General features: G+C 36.0%; 1 long non-coding RNA gene across 2 annotated transcripts in view; it reads left to right on the top strand.

Moving 5' to 3' along the window:
* The first annotated feature begins 1,107 nt into the window (after positions 1–1,107).
* Positions 1,108–13,047, top strand: part of LOC131688616 (uncharacterized) — a 58,390-nt gene continuing 46,450 nt past the window's right edge. Inside the window, exons 1-2 of one of the 2 annotated variants that reach the window (XR_009305265.1) lie at positions 1,108–1,285; positions 2,371–2,640. This is a non-coding gene — a long non-coding RNA (uncharacterized LOC131688616). Of the gene's footprint in view, positions 1,286–2,257; positions 2,641–13,047 lie in introns of both variants that reach the window. The other variant, XR_009305264.1, reaches the window with a different exon arrangement.

The raw sequence follows: 13,047 nt of genomic DNA, 5'->3' as shown, positions 1-13,047 counted from the left end.
GTACATAAAAGTATACTAGAAACAAGTACAACACAAAATGTTTGAACGGATAAGCTCAGCCTCGTGTTGGACGGCACTGGGTAGCGTACCTCCACAGCCAGTGGAACGGACTTCTAACTCAGTTACACTGGCTGTGAAAATACACAACGCAGTGGTCTGCTCCGCCTGCCGCTCAAAAGGCAACTGAGCTTGTCTGGCCAAATCTGTTCTTTAAATAGTCGATGATGACGTCATTCATAGAAGCGTAGCGCGCTAGATACACAAATCTGTCGTGCAGGACTTGAGAAGCGCTATCTTCTGTGTGTGAATGTGCGATATTTTGACTAGGTTGTACAGTATTTAAATTTTTAATACCATGATATCAAAAATCTTTGGGTTTATCTATTGGAATCTGTTCTTAGAAGTATTTCGGGGCGATATGGGCAAAAAAATTGAAAATTTATCGTGAAATTGCTGAATTATATGCGTTCAAAATTGGACCACTTTTCGTTACATGCCATTTTTGTAGAATTTGCAAAATGCACCTCCATATCGAAAACAAAGACGTAGTCCTACGTCAACAAGTTCGCCCAAACGTTGTACAAGATCTTATGAGCAATGATAAGAGGAAAGTCCATGCATTTGTATATAGCTATGAAACGGAAGAAAACGAACATGGAAATTTTTTGATATGTTATGTTTCATTACAGTTTGAAAACGATATGAATATTTTCTTGGTGTGCAATTTGATTCCGACGCCTTTTACTTTTCTGATATTTTGGAACGAGGCCTCTATATTGAAATCTTGATCGTTATGAACACGACATAAAGATGCATCCAATCTCGAAAGAATCATTCCTTTGCAATTTACATCTTAACCCTTTTCCCACCGAATATAAGCAAAACAGAACGTCCAATTGGAAAACATCGCAGTGCTCAAACAATTGCGATATTTTTCTTCATTGCGGATCCCAACTGAGTAGGGAGAATTTTCCGACACCGGTTCTCTAATATCTCCCGCTCAGACTTTTCCGAATTAACAGGGAGATGCACTTTCCGCGAGAACGAATGCAAGCTTGTCGTATAAAAGCTATTGGAAAGGACTCCAGGTAGTCAGTTGATGTGTGGAACGTTACGTAAATGAGATATATTGCCACGAATTGGACTTGAATGTGTGATTAGCGCTGATTCATTTGATGTTGCTTTTTAGCCAATTTACGTGACGTATAATCTTGGAATGCCAATAGTGCTGCTATGGAAGAAGCTATAGCGCGTCAAATTCACAAATTCTAAGAAGCATTGAAAGGTTAGTGCTGTGAAGGACGCTGGGGGTGTCTGGTTTCAGTGCTTCTCCTACTCGATGCACATTGTCAATTTATGTTTCCGGAAACGGAGTATCGCTCATCCTGGTCGATAGCACAAAGTATGAGTAAAACATTCATGAATGGAGAAACGTTATCCGACGGTTAGAATGAAAAAAAATCTGTGTTTCTGCTTTTCATTAACTGTCGTGAGATATCTCCGCCCGCGTGAGGTGCGCGCATTGACCGATAAAGGTGTAGAGAAGGGATTGTTGTAATCAACTCGTGGAATAGATTAAGTTCATGTATATAATTTTTTGCTGATGCCCGAGTTAAATACTCGTTAATATCGAGGCCGCATTTGCTTCTAATAGGTCAGACGGAGAAGTGCGTTTAATCGAGTGTCGTTTTTTTTTGGCGTAGTGCCGGTATGTTTTTGTTTATGTGTGAAAACACGATTATTTGTTCAATTTATTCGGTAAAATAAAAAGCAGCAAAAGCACGGAGAACTGACACGGTTGATCTACAGATTTGGTTTTCGAGTAAAAAAACGGTATTCGGTAGAAAGCAGTGTGCAAATTTTCAATGTTTGGGAAGCATAGCTTCGATTGGTGATTGGCTGGAGTTGAAACGGACGTGAATGTTTATTGGAGTGAGTGTGGGTTGTTGACGTGATTTGCGGATCGTTATGCGGAGAATACATAAACAAACATCAATTCGCGTAATTGTGTAGCCCTCTGTGGCGTCAATTACGTTGGACATCCAAATCGAAGACTGCGAATACAAAAAAGGAGATATTTACAATTTTTTTTTTGTTTTGCCGAGAGGGCTGCTTCGTTTGTAGATAGAAAACATTGACCTCTGTTGTGTGTACCAATCAGTGGAAGATTTTCAAGAACCAAGTGAGTGTTGTTTGGACAGTAGATGTAATTCGTTTGGGTTTTCCACTTTGTTTTTTTCCAATCTACGGGCTGTAGTAATAGTTATGGTTTAGCGCGAGAATATAAATAAATGAAATGGATCGCTATTCTACATAGCCAATACTCAATACAATAAATAAAAAGAGAAAATTTACTGACCATTGACTTAGGATTAATGCTACTGATGACTCGGAGCAGCCTCAGGAAGCCAACCACTGCAACGTACAAAAGCCGAGCGACATACGAAAATGTGACACAGCTGGAGGATAAATCAACCTCCGTTGCTGAACCCAGTACGGTTACTCACCGAGCAGCTCAATATATGTACTGGCACTCTAAAACGGTTTGAGAATTGCTAAATTCTAGAGAATAATCTAGATGAATGCATGCATAAAAATTTGGTTTTGCTGACAAACGATTTTGAATGAGCTGCATAAGAGGTAAGTGTGTTATAATATGGATTTAGTGCCATTAAGGGAGAAAAAGTACTGGTGGAACGCAAAAACCATGAAAAATTTGCAGTAAAATCATAATGCAGTTGTATCATTCTCTCACATTATATGACTTTTTATTCTTTGCACGTTTTGTTATATAGTGGGAGGCTTCTGTTAATTCTATCTTTTTTAATGAATATTTGTTTGTTTTGTAACAGCCAAAGTAAATTTGCAATGGAAAACATTATTTCATTTATATGAGTTCAGTTCACTTAATTCATCAAATAAATGCTTAGTCTATTGCAATTTATAGCTAATTTTATGCTTAACATTAGCCGTGAAAAAAGTTTTTTACTAACTTGTCATAGTTATATGCAATTTCACAATTTACATAAATAGACCCATTTGATAAGTGTAAAACTATGACGTATGGGGCAAACTTTGCACAAATTATCTATTCTTACAGGATTGCAGCTTATCTATATGCATATATGTTAGTCCGCTGTTACACGATGACATTATGCTTGTCTAACCGTCCGACCGACCGGACGCTTCCTTTAGACTCGCGCCGGCTGCATCGCGCGCTTATTTTACTTTAACTTTCTTTATTTTAACACGCAAACGCGCAAGTGTAAAAAGGCACAATTTTATTTACATTTTTTTCTCAACACATTTGACCACGTACCGTCCCGTAAGAATGGAAAACTGTGGTATAAACAAGTGTGAAATTAGTGACAACAAGCACCTGTGGAAATGTGCTGGCACGTGCCGAAGAAGCTTTCATGCTGCTGGTACGGAGAGTCAACGAAATAGTGAAGAATTGCTTCGTTCGTTCTGCCTCTTTGCATTGAATGTCGAGCTGAATTCACGGAACAGCTGAATGGAAATAATACAATTACGAAAGCTTATGAAGCAGCAGCACGAATTAAATATCACCATCATGTCGCAAATTGTAGCTAACCACGCACTATATTCACAATTTAAAAACCAAAAAGTCTTATGCTATATTTCAACCTATGGAGAAAAAATTGGGTAAACACCAAAATTTCTCACGACGGCGAAAATTTTTGGTGAAACCAGTCTTTGTTAAAGGCACAAATCCCAACTCAATAAAGTTATGGATGGATGGATGGATTGAAACACAAAATGTGTTTTCGTATTACGGATTTAGCGTCAAGCCGGCGCAAATCTATTCCGATAATAAGTTAGCGTCGGTTTCTGATGAGACGAAGTCGAAACGCATCCTTGAATTTTTCAAAAAGTCACCCACGAAACACTTGACAACATAGAATCTCTGCTTACGGAACTGCAGGCTGACATAAAAAAAACTCAAACATAACGACCTGTCTATATGACTCTTAACAACGTAAACGACGCCTGCAAGAAAAAGAAGCTGAGAAGGCAAATCGCAGACGAAGAAAGAAGAATACAAACAACATCAACAACAACAATAAGAACAATAAAAACACCAGCAACTTTAGCAACATAAAAAACTATACCAACTACAAAACAGTAACAGGAATATCAACAACAACAATAACAACAGCAGCACCAATGCAAACAACGGCAACAGCAATTACATTAATACTCAGAATAATAACCATAACAATCACAGTCTAGTTTCTATTTCTGCCCAAGCCAGACGTACAATCGAACCAAGTAAACAACAACTAGCAACCTCTCGATCTAGTGTGCATTGTCTCGTGAACAAAGAAAACTTTTAATTTATTCTTGCCATCATGAGTAAAGTTGACGAAAAATCTCTGCTCCGACCCAATACAGCGGTCGTTGACTTTAAATTCTGTTCAATAAGATTGAGTTTTCGTGAAGTGTAATACCTGCTGAAGGTGAAGATGCAGCTAAAGCTCAAGGAGGTTATGTATCTACAGTATCATCATCTTCGCAATGTAGTGCTCATATCATTCAACACGTTAGCACAAGCCGAACGTTTCGTTTTGCAGAACAACTTGCAGCACGTGGCTGAAAGTGATAAAGTTGGAATTAAGATTCCCGTGTATATAGAAAAAGACTATGTAGATGTAAAATTACATGACCTATCACCACGTACCCCTCCTGATCTAATCGCAAAATACATGTCGCAATACGGAAAAGTAGAATCCGTTACACGTGATACGTGGAGAAATTTCTTCCCGGGTACACCTAACGGTGTTCTAGTGGTGAGCATGCGGATCGAAAGACCTATCCCCTCCCACTTGACTATAAAACTCAAAACCCACAAAGATACTAATAATCAAACTACGTTATGCACCCAAACTCCTACGTGCATGTATTGTAATCAGACAGCGCACTACGGACAACCCTGCGCGGAAGATACAGAGGAGAATGCATCTCTACCGATTGCCAACACATCCACGGCAAACCAACCCAAAAAAGAATTTTCAATACCAATACCTGAACCACAGACGGTTGCCAAATTTGTGGCAGCTGTTCAGTCCATATTGACAACTGTCAAAGCAGCATCCAGCACCCCTGAAACAACTGTAAGTAACATCGGTGATGAAGATAATAAGAATGACGACGGATTTACATTGGTCACCCGTAAGTGCAAGAAGCAGGAAAGAACATCTGGTCGCGAGCACCAAGGCACTTTTAACGATGTTGACCTTGATGTGGAGGACAGGAAAAAATTAAACGGTCCCCATTTATTTTTTACATATTGTACACACATAAACGATCCAAGGCTCCGTTAAGCTACCGCTATGAGCCGTGTCAAATAAACGAAATATAAAAAAAACATAACAATAACAACAATTTCATACAGCAATCGAATATTCAATTTTAATTGATCAGAACTATTCCCCGGACGACTTGGAATACGAGGAAAATGCATATAAAATATTTAAAATAATCCATAAAGAATTGTAGAACGATCCATAAAAAAGTTGTCCATGTTCAATAAAACAAAACTGAAAATCCATAAAACAGTGTGAATGATACATAAAAAAGGGTGATTTGATCCATAGATTATGTAAAATTAAACCATAAAATGGTAGCAAAAGAGCACTAAAATAGTACTAAAAGAGCAATCAAAATCAACCAATGCCCCATAAAAATATTGGAAATGTTCCATAAAATGTTACATTTTGCGCCATAAATTAACTGACATTGATCCATAGAATATTAACAATGTACATTAAAATACGTCGATTCCATAATATCGACAAAAATCTTCCATGGTATTACAAAATGGAGCAATAAAATTTTAGAAAAGTTCCATAAATTTGATGAAAATGTTTGCTAAATAATTTTTTTGGTGCATGGAACATGTAAAAATGAACATTAGAAATGCTATGTATTGATTCAACGTTAAATTGTGGTTCATGGATATTTACAAAACGATCCAAGAGAAAATAACATGTAAAACGATCCATTAATATGTACTTATGCTCCAGAAAAATTAAGTTTTATGAATTCATGCGAAATTTTTGCTATTCGAACTAATAATAAAGTATATTACATTTGGTTGAGCTTAAGCTTGAGCTTGAGCTTGTGCGACCACCCCTGGCTGCCACTCCGATATCGATCGGGACTAGCTGAAGTTGCACAGGGAATCAGTAGATAATTATGCTTGGGATTAGCGAAACATCTTTCAATGTGCAACTCCTGGTAACCCTAAAGTGTTTCTGATCAATACCGGCGCCGGCCAGGCCCGAACGTAGATCGCGGAAGGAAAGGAAAGGAATGGTTAGTCCGATACTTGCTTTTGCTAGAGGCCGTATATACTACTGCGCACTCCACAAGTGTCACGGGAGGAGGATATTTTTGTTAGTAGAGTATAGAAGTTGGATATACTTCTTCTTTACCGACGCCAGAGAGGTGACTTCACTACCTGGACTAGATATCGATCCACCAATTTCATGGACCGGGGACCAACGGCTTTACTTCACTTCCGAAAAAAGACGTGACCACAGATTTTTTCACCTCAGAAAAATCCCAACGACCTCGTCTGGAATTGAACCCAGGCCAACTGGAATGAGTGACGGTCACGCTAACCACTCAACCACCGGCGCCGTCAATAAAATATGTTACATTTGGTTGAAATTCCAAACTACGACAAACAATGCATATATTATATTATATTATATTATATTATATTATATTATATTATATTATATTATATTATATTATATTATATTATATTATATTATATTATATTATATTATATTATATTATATTATATTATATTATATTATATTATATTATATTATATTATATTATATTATATTATATTATATTATATTATATTATATTATATTATATTATATTATATTATATTATATTATATTATATTATATTATATTATATTATATTATATTATATTATATTATATTATATTATATTATATTATATTATATTATATTATATTATACTATATTATTATTATTATTATTATTATAAATAATACGCACATATAACTTATGGGTGTACGTACATACATAGTTTATACAGTTGACGCATAGAAGGTATGTGTGCGCGTGATAGCATTAGTATTTCTTCTTCACATGGGTTTAAGTGGTTTGAAGTAAATAGAATTAACCTTTGGATTTTTATCAGTGTAGGATACTTGTCTGTTTTTTTGGTGTCACAAGTTAGCAAGAAATTGTCATAGTCGTGTTTCGCTATATCTCAGTAACCCAGCAGAATTTACAAATTCTGAAAATGCCACATTGTAGAGATTTTAAAATTCAGTAACATGGCATATCTAACTCAGTTAACTTAAAAATGGCGTTTGTCATAAGATAGCACAACAGCGAAGATGTAGGTTTATCATCCCACACCAATTGAACGCGTCCCGTTTGTCAGAATTACACAGGCATTTCATGCTAACTTTTTCGGCGTTTCTCCCCGGCATATTGTGTCACAATCTCATGTTGAGGATTGTCGCGGCTTACCTCATCCTCAAGTGACACGAACTATACATCAAATAAAAAACATTTTGCTCTCTTTTTTTGGAAAGGACGAGCGATGCCACCCACCCATTCAGGAATTTTCCGAGAAACGTTCCTCATTGAAACGGACTATGTCTACATTCAGGATTTGCATACTGACACTTTCACACCAGATTTTCTTCTCCAACCCCCAACAATCTGTAAGTGTATGGAGCACATTCACCGAAAGATTCACTTCTCTCCAGAAGATATACACAAGTTTTCGTGTAGTCACCCTATTACACACCTTTATGGAAAGAATATGGATATGACGTAATTTGAGTGCTGGATTCCACAAAACTTTTTCAACGCTACCCAACACCCACTTTGTCGGTTAGTAGGTTCACTATGCGGTGATGTTCACACGTTTGAACTATGGGGAACGAGGAACGGCATGATGCTCGTGGCGGGTTGTACGTCACAGCCGGAACAAGCGACCTACGGCAACGACGACTGAGGGATGGAGTGAATTACATTCAAACAGGCCTTTCCAAGAAGATAAATTTCAGTAAAACTGGTTTTTCCTACTCGGTCACGGAAAAGTAAAGCCACCATGCTATGCAGAAGTTTTCCACCTTTGGTTCCCCACTGAGTGATCCATCAATGTCGTTCAGGGTCAAACAGAATGCTTTGCCACTAGCGGAGAATCAGAGCTCGATTAGAAAAATGCACTTAACTATGAATGCCTTTCTGTTGGGAGCGAGGCAATGTCGTCACGATAGCTCTTTAAATTTAAAATTGCGCCTATTACAGACAAAGATTGTGAGAAAAAGATAAACGACCTTTGGATGGAAGAATTGTTATTCGTTAAAATATGTCAACACTCAGGTATAGTAACAGGTTTTAAAGATATATGACTAAATTTTTAAAGAGCTGAAACAAAATTCCAAAGACAAGAAGTGCTCTATACTTCTTCTTATTATGCGAGTTTCAGCAAAGCAGTCAATAAAACAGCAAAAACGATTTGTTGTTTCAATGTCCGACAGTTTCGGTGAATGTATTTCACCTTTTTCAACATTCACCTCTATACTTCTTCTATATCTAACATTCTCTGCTGCTGTGAAAAGTAAACTTTCCACATTTCGTTCTCTTGTCGAAATTGTCGTACTTATGCCGCATTCTAAGTAGAAACAATTAGTTACATTACTATTATCCTTAAGCTCAACTTATTCTATTTAGTTACACAATGGCAAACAGTACAATTTCCAATCGTTACTCGCAAAAAAATCAACGTCCTCGCTTAATCATCACATACAATGATACACCGAACGATACAAGGATTATATTTCCAGACCAATCTCGATTCGCAATTCAATCGATAGTCACCAAGATCCCATAATGACAATTAGCATTGTGGCTCGTAGAAACTTTCAAGCTCTATAGGAGTGTGCACTGAAAAAGTGGAACGAAGTATAGCGCGGTCATCGATATGAGTTGCTTTTTTAGCATTGAATATGCTTTGCTCGGCTATCTGGAGCTGGATGCTGGAAATTAATCAACATCACAAAAATTAATGACGTTGCAAAACAATTATAGCTCGACGTCCATAGAAGGATTCTATATATGTAACCACCAATCCATTTGAAAATATTTAATGATAATTGATAATCATATTGTTTAGATGTTAGTTTTTCAAGCATTTTAATTTGAAAGATCTATTAAATTGAACAGTTTTTACATTTCGATGCGTTGTGACGACAATTCTCCAAATTTTCCAAATAAAGTAGTACCACTATGATTTCAAAATTATGCAACCCTTTTAAAATGGGTGCAACATTAGTTGGATTTGCAAGCCTAGATCACTAATGACAAACCTTTGTCGCTTTGACCACATTGGCCACCTACGACGGTTCCTGAGTCCATAGAAGCAGGAACTTAATAATGTTCAAAGGGAGGAGTAAAGGAATATTTTTAAATCTAATTTGTATTTTTGACGCCAAATGTTTTTAAAATGCATGAAACGTTGAGATTTGTAGTAAACTCGAAAACAATCTTGACAGAAATTGACTTTTTTGGATTTTGGCACATTAATGCTTTCTAATATAGAAAGGATATGCCATCACTCTGTAAAACGTCAACCTAATTGCGGAGGGCCAATTTTTTTGACAGGCATATTTTTTTGGATTTTAACATGAGCATAGCCAGAGGTGCATGAAACCCCCCCCCCCCCCCCTCACCTCTTAATCACGTCATCTTAAATCCACCACTATATCACAAGGCATACCAAGCTAAGCTAGGGAGTGGTTTGTTTGTGGCGCCCCCGCATGGCAAATTAGCATAAAGCCAACATTGAACTAATACTGATTAGGCTAATTAAGTATATTTTTTTTTGTTTCAAGTGTCTCACTGTCAACACGTAGCTCATCGAGTTCGTGTCTGGCGAGCCATTGTATATAAGTACAAAATGTACTAAGAATGTAATAGATATTTCCACAGTTATATTGAACATAATAAACCTTGAAGTCGAAGTTTGGCGAAATGAGAAAGGCACAATTGCACCACTAAGTAACAGTATCTTTCGAAAAAAAATCTTCTAAACAGGTTTAGTACCAGTACATTTTAGCTGAATTTTTCCAGATTGTGAGAAACACAAGGTGTCGCTCTTACCCACAGTATCCGTCTTAGGCTACAACCCAACGTACAAAATATTTTCGCCTACTCATAAAGATAATCCGTGGCAAGGTATCTCTAACAGAAAATATTTAGACAAAAAAATCAGTATCGCCAAAGTACTAACTAATCGAATGCTTATATGCTCCCCTATCATCCTAGCATAAATTTGAAATGTTCTATCGGGGGGTCTAGAACATTTTTTTTTTAACATTTTGATGTTGAATTTTTAGGTATTAAAATGAGTAGCTCAAAACAGATATTTCCGTTTTAGGAAATTAAATCAGTAAGCACACACTGTCAGAGATTTGTAACGTTAATGAAATCGTTCGAAGACACCATTTAGCCTGCTTCGTGTTAGCAATTAGGTGTCTTGAAATTCTCAAAACAAAACTTCAATTTATTTTTCTTCGAAATATATTTTTGCTCGGGGTTCCTATGAAAATGTTGTTACGTCGAAAATTCATCATTGATTTTTGGATTTTTTGAACAGTTTAGCTCGATTTGATTCATTTTAGTTTTTAGTTTACTTGAAAATTATGAATCTAAACACGATCTCAAGACTGTTCCTTTAAAAACACATTGGAAGGTCCTCAATTTAATTTTTTTACCATTTTTTGTGTTAACCATTTTTGTTAACGACCTATTGAGTCAATTTGTCAACAGTTTTTACGGCAGTTAATTAGCAAGGGACTGGAAGGTGAAGTATATTTTTCAATATACTTCACCTTCCATAGAGAGCCATAGTACTCAAGGGAGAGCAATGTGTTGAAGGGAGAAAGTTTAGAAAAGCGTGGAAGGATCATATATGCAAGCTTAGAGCTCACCGGCGACTTAACTTTTTGTCTGCTACCGTAGGAGTCAGGGTCTTTTGGCATTAGAAATGCGAATCACCTGAGTCTACGGCATGTCCGGACAAGTAACTTGTTACTTCATGCTGTCGGAACCGACAAAAAGTTAAGTTACGGTAAACTTCCACACTAAGCATTTGCGACGTTGAAACTCATTGAATGAGCCAGTTTTGTTTGTTTCCTCACCAATTGCCTGCCTGAGTGATTTTATTTTATCGACTATTGTGACTGTCTCAGCGTCTGTGATATATGGTCACAGGTGTTGCTGATTTGCACGGTGTCGGCAGCTTTCACCCAAAGCTGCGACGATGGATCCCCATCACGGTAAGTTCTATTTTTACCATTTTTTTTTGTTAACCATTTTTGTTAACGACCTATTGAGTCAATTTGCTAATTAAATGCCGTAAAAACTGTTGACAAATTGACTCAATAGGTCGTTAACAAAAATGGTGTTTGGGGGGTTAGAAAATGTTTGGAAGAGCAGGGTGTTTTCTGTTTTTTTGGGAATGTTTATTTGTTCAAATTAGCAATTCTATAATAGGAAATATAGGAAAGTTGAAATTGTAAAGTGCACTTTATCAGTTATTTTGATTTTATTAGTTGACGAAACAGATGATCAAAATACATCAAATAAAAGTAAAATGATCTGAAAAATCCGAAAATGATACTACTTAACAGGTGTACAACCCTATGTTGAACCGAAAACTCATTTGTATAAATATACTTGATAGAAATTTTTTTTTCTATATTGTAGTCTTTTCAAGGTTAATTCACAAAATATAACAATATTTTAGTGCATTGATCGAAAGATAAAATATTTGAAATTTCAACCAATTTCGGAAGGTTAATTCACAAAGACAGTTTTATCTCACTTACCATTTAAGTAGGAAGCAGATATTATTAAGTAGGAATCAGATATCAGGCCAATCTTCTTATAACATATGTATTAACAAGCACTGTAATTATTGAAAGCGGTTCATATAAAAATGACTTCTTGATTAAAGAGCTCTTTTTTGAAAAAATGCTCTAAATTGAAATATTAAACAATACATACACATAACTAATTGAATTCAAAGAACACAAATTATAGAACAAACAAATCCTTAACTACGAATTTATTTTCTGCTATCAATTATTCATCAATTTTCATAAAAGAAGGTATTTTCTTAGATCAACGTACAAATGAGTAATGAAGTGTCCATATGTATATGACCTTGATATTTATTCTTCCAAAATAAAAATGTTCAAGACCCTTAGGAAGAACGATTCAAATCTTGTCTCGTTCAAAAGAGAAGCCAGTTTCCGGATGGTGAGTACTACAGTGATATTGATTTGTTTGTGGTAATATTGTTCTACCAGAGACAAAAAAATACCCCGAGTAAAAATATTATTCAAATTGAAAATGTGAATTAATGTGAAATTGGCTAAATGTCGGTCAGTGGTGTTTTAGGAGGTATTTATTAACAGAACAAGCTCATCCTTCTGATACTGTATGTCTAAAGATTCATCTCCCTAAAAGTGAGATATCTTCTGAGAGATATTTATTAAAATGCATTCTTCAAAAATAATCATCAAAATGTTAAAAAAAATATTGTTCTAGACCCCTCGATAGAACATTTCAAATTTAGTCTCAGATGAAAGAGGAGTATCTAAACATTAGATTACTTCAGCGATACTGATTTATTAGTTTAAATATTGTTCTACTAGAGACACCATGCGTGGAACTGCAAATAAAATCCTCAATGGCTTCTTATTTAGCGATCATGCAGCGAAGTGACTCTTAAAGTTTGATATATACACAGCAACTACATAGCAATGCGAATCAAACAACTATGCAATGTGACTCCTCGCTTGAAATCTGACATGATCTGTACATCAAAAACAATACTGTATCACGGTGTCTTTGTCGAACAACTTTATTAAAAAAAATTGGCATCTGGCATTAAAAAAAAATTGGCATTGGGATATATAAAATTGGCATTGGGATATAAAAGTAAGGAATC

Source organism: Topomyia yanbarensis, chromosome 3, assembly GCF_030247195.1.
Source record: "Topomyia yanbarensis strain Yona2022 chromosome 3, ASM3024719v1, whole genome shotgun sequence".
In the NCBI taxonomy this organism is placed as follows: domain Eukaryota; kingdom Metazoa; phylum Arthropoda; class Insecta; order Diptera; family Culicidae; genus Topomyia; species Topomyia yanbarensis.
This window is presented reverse-complemented; position numbering and strand designations above follow the sequence as displayed.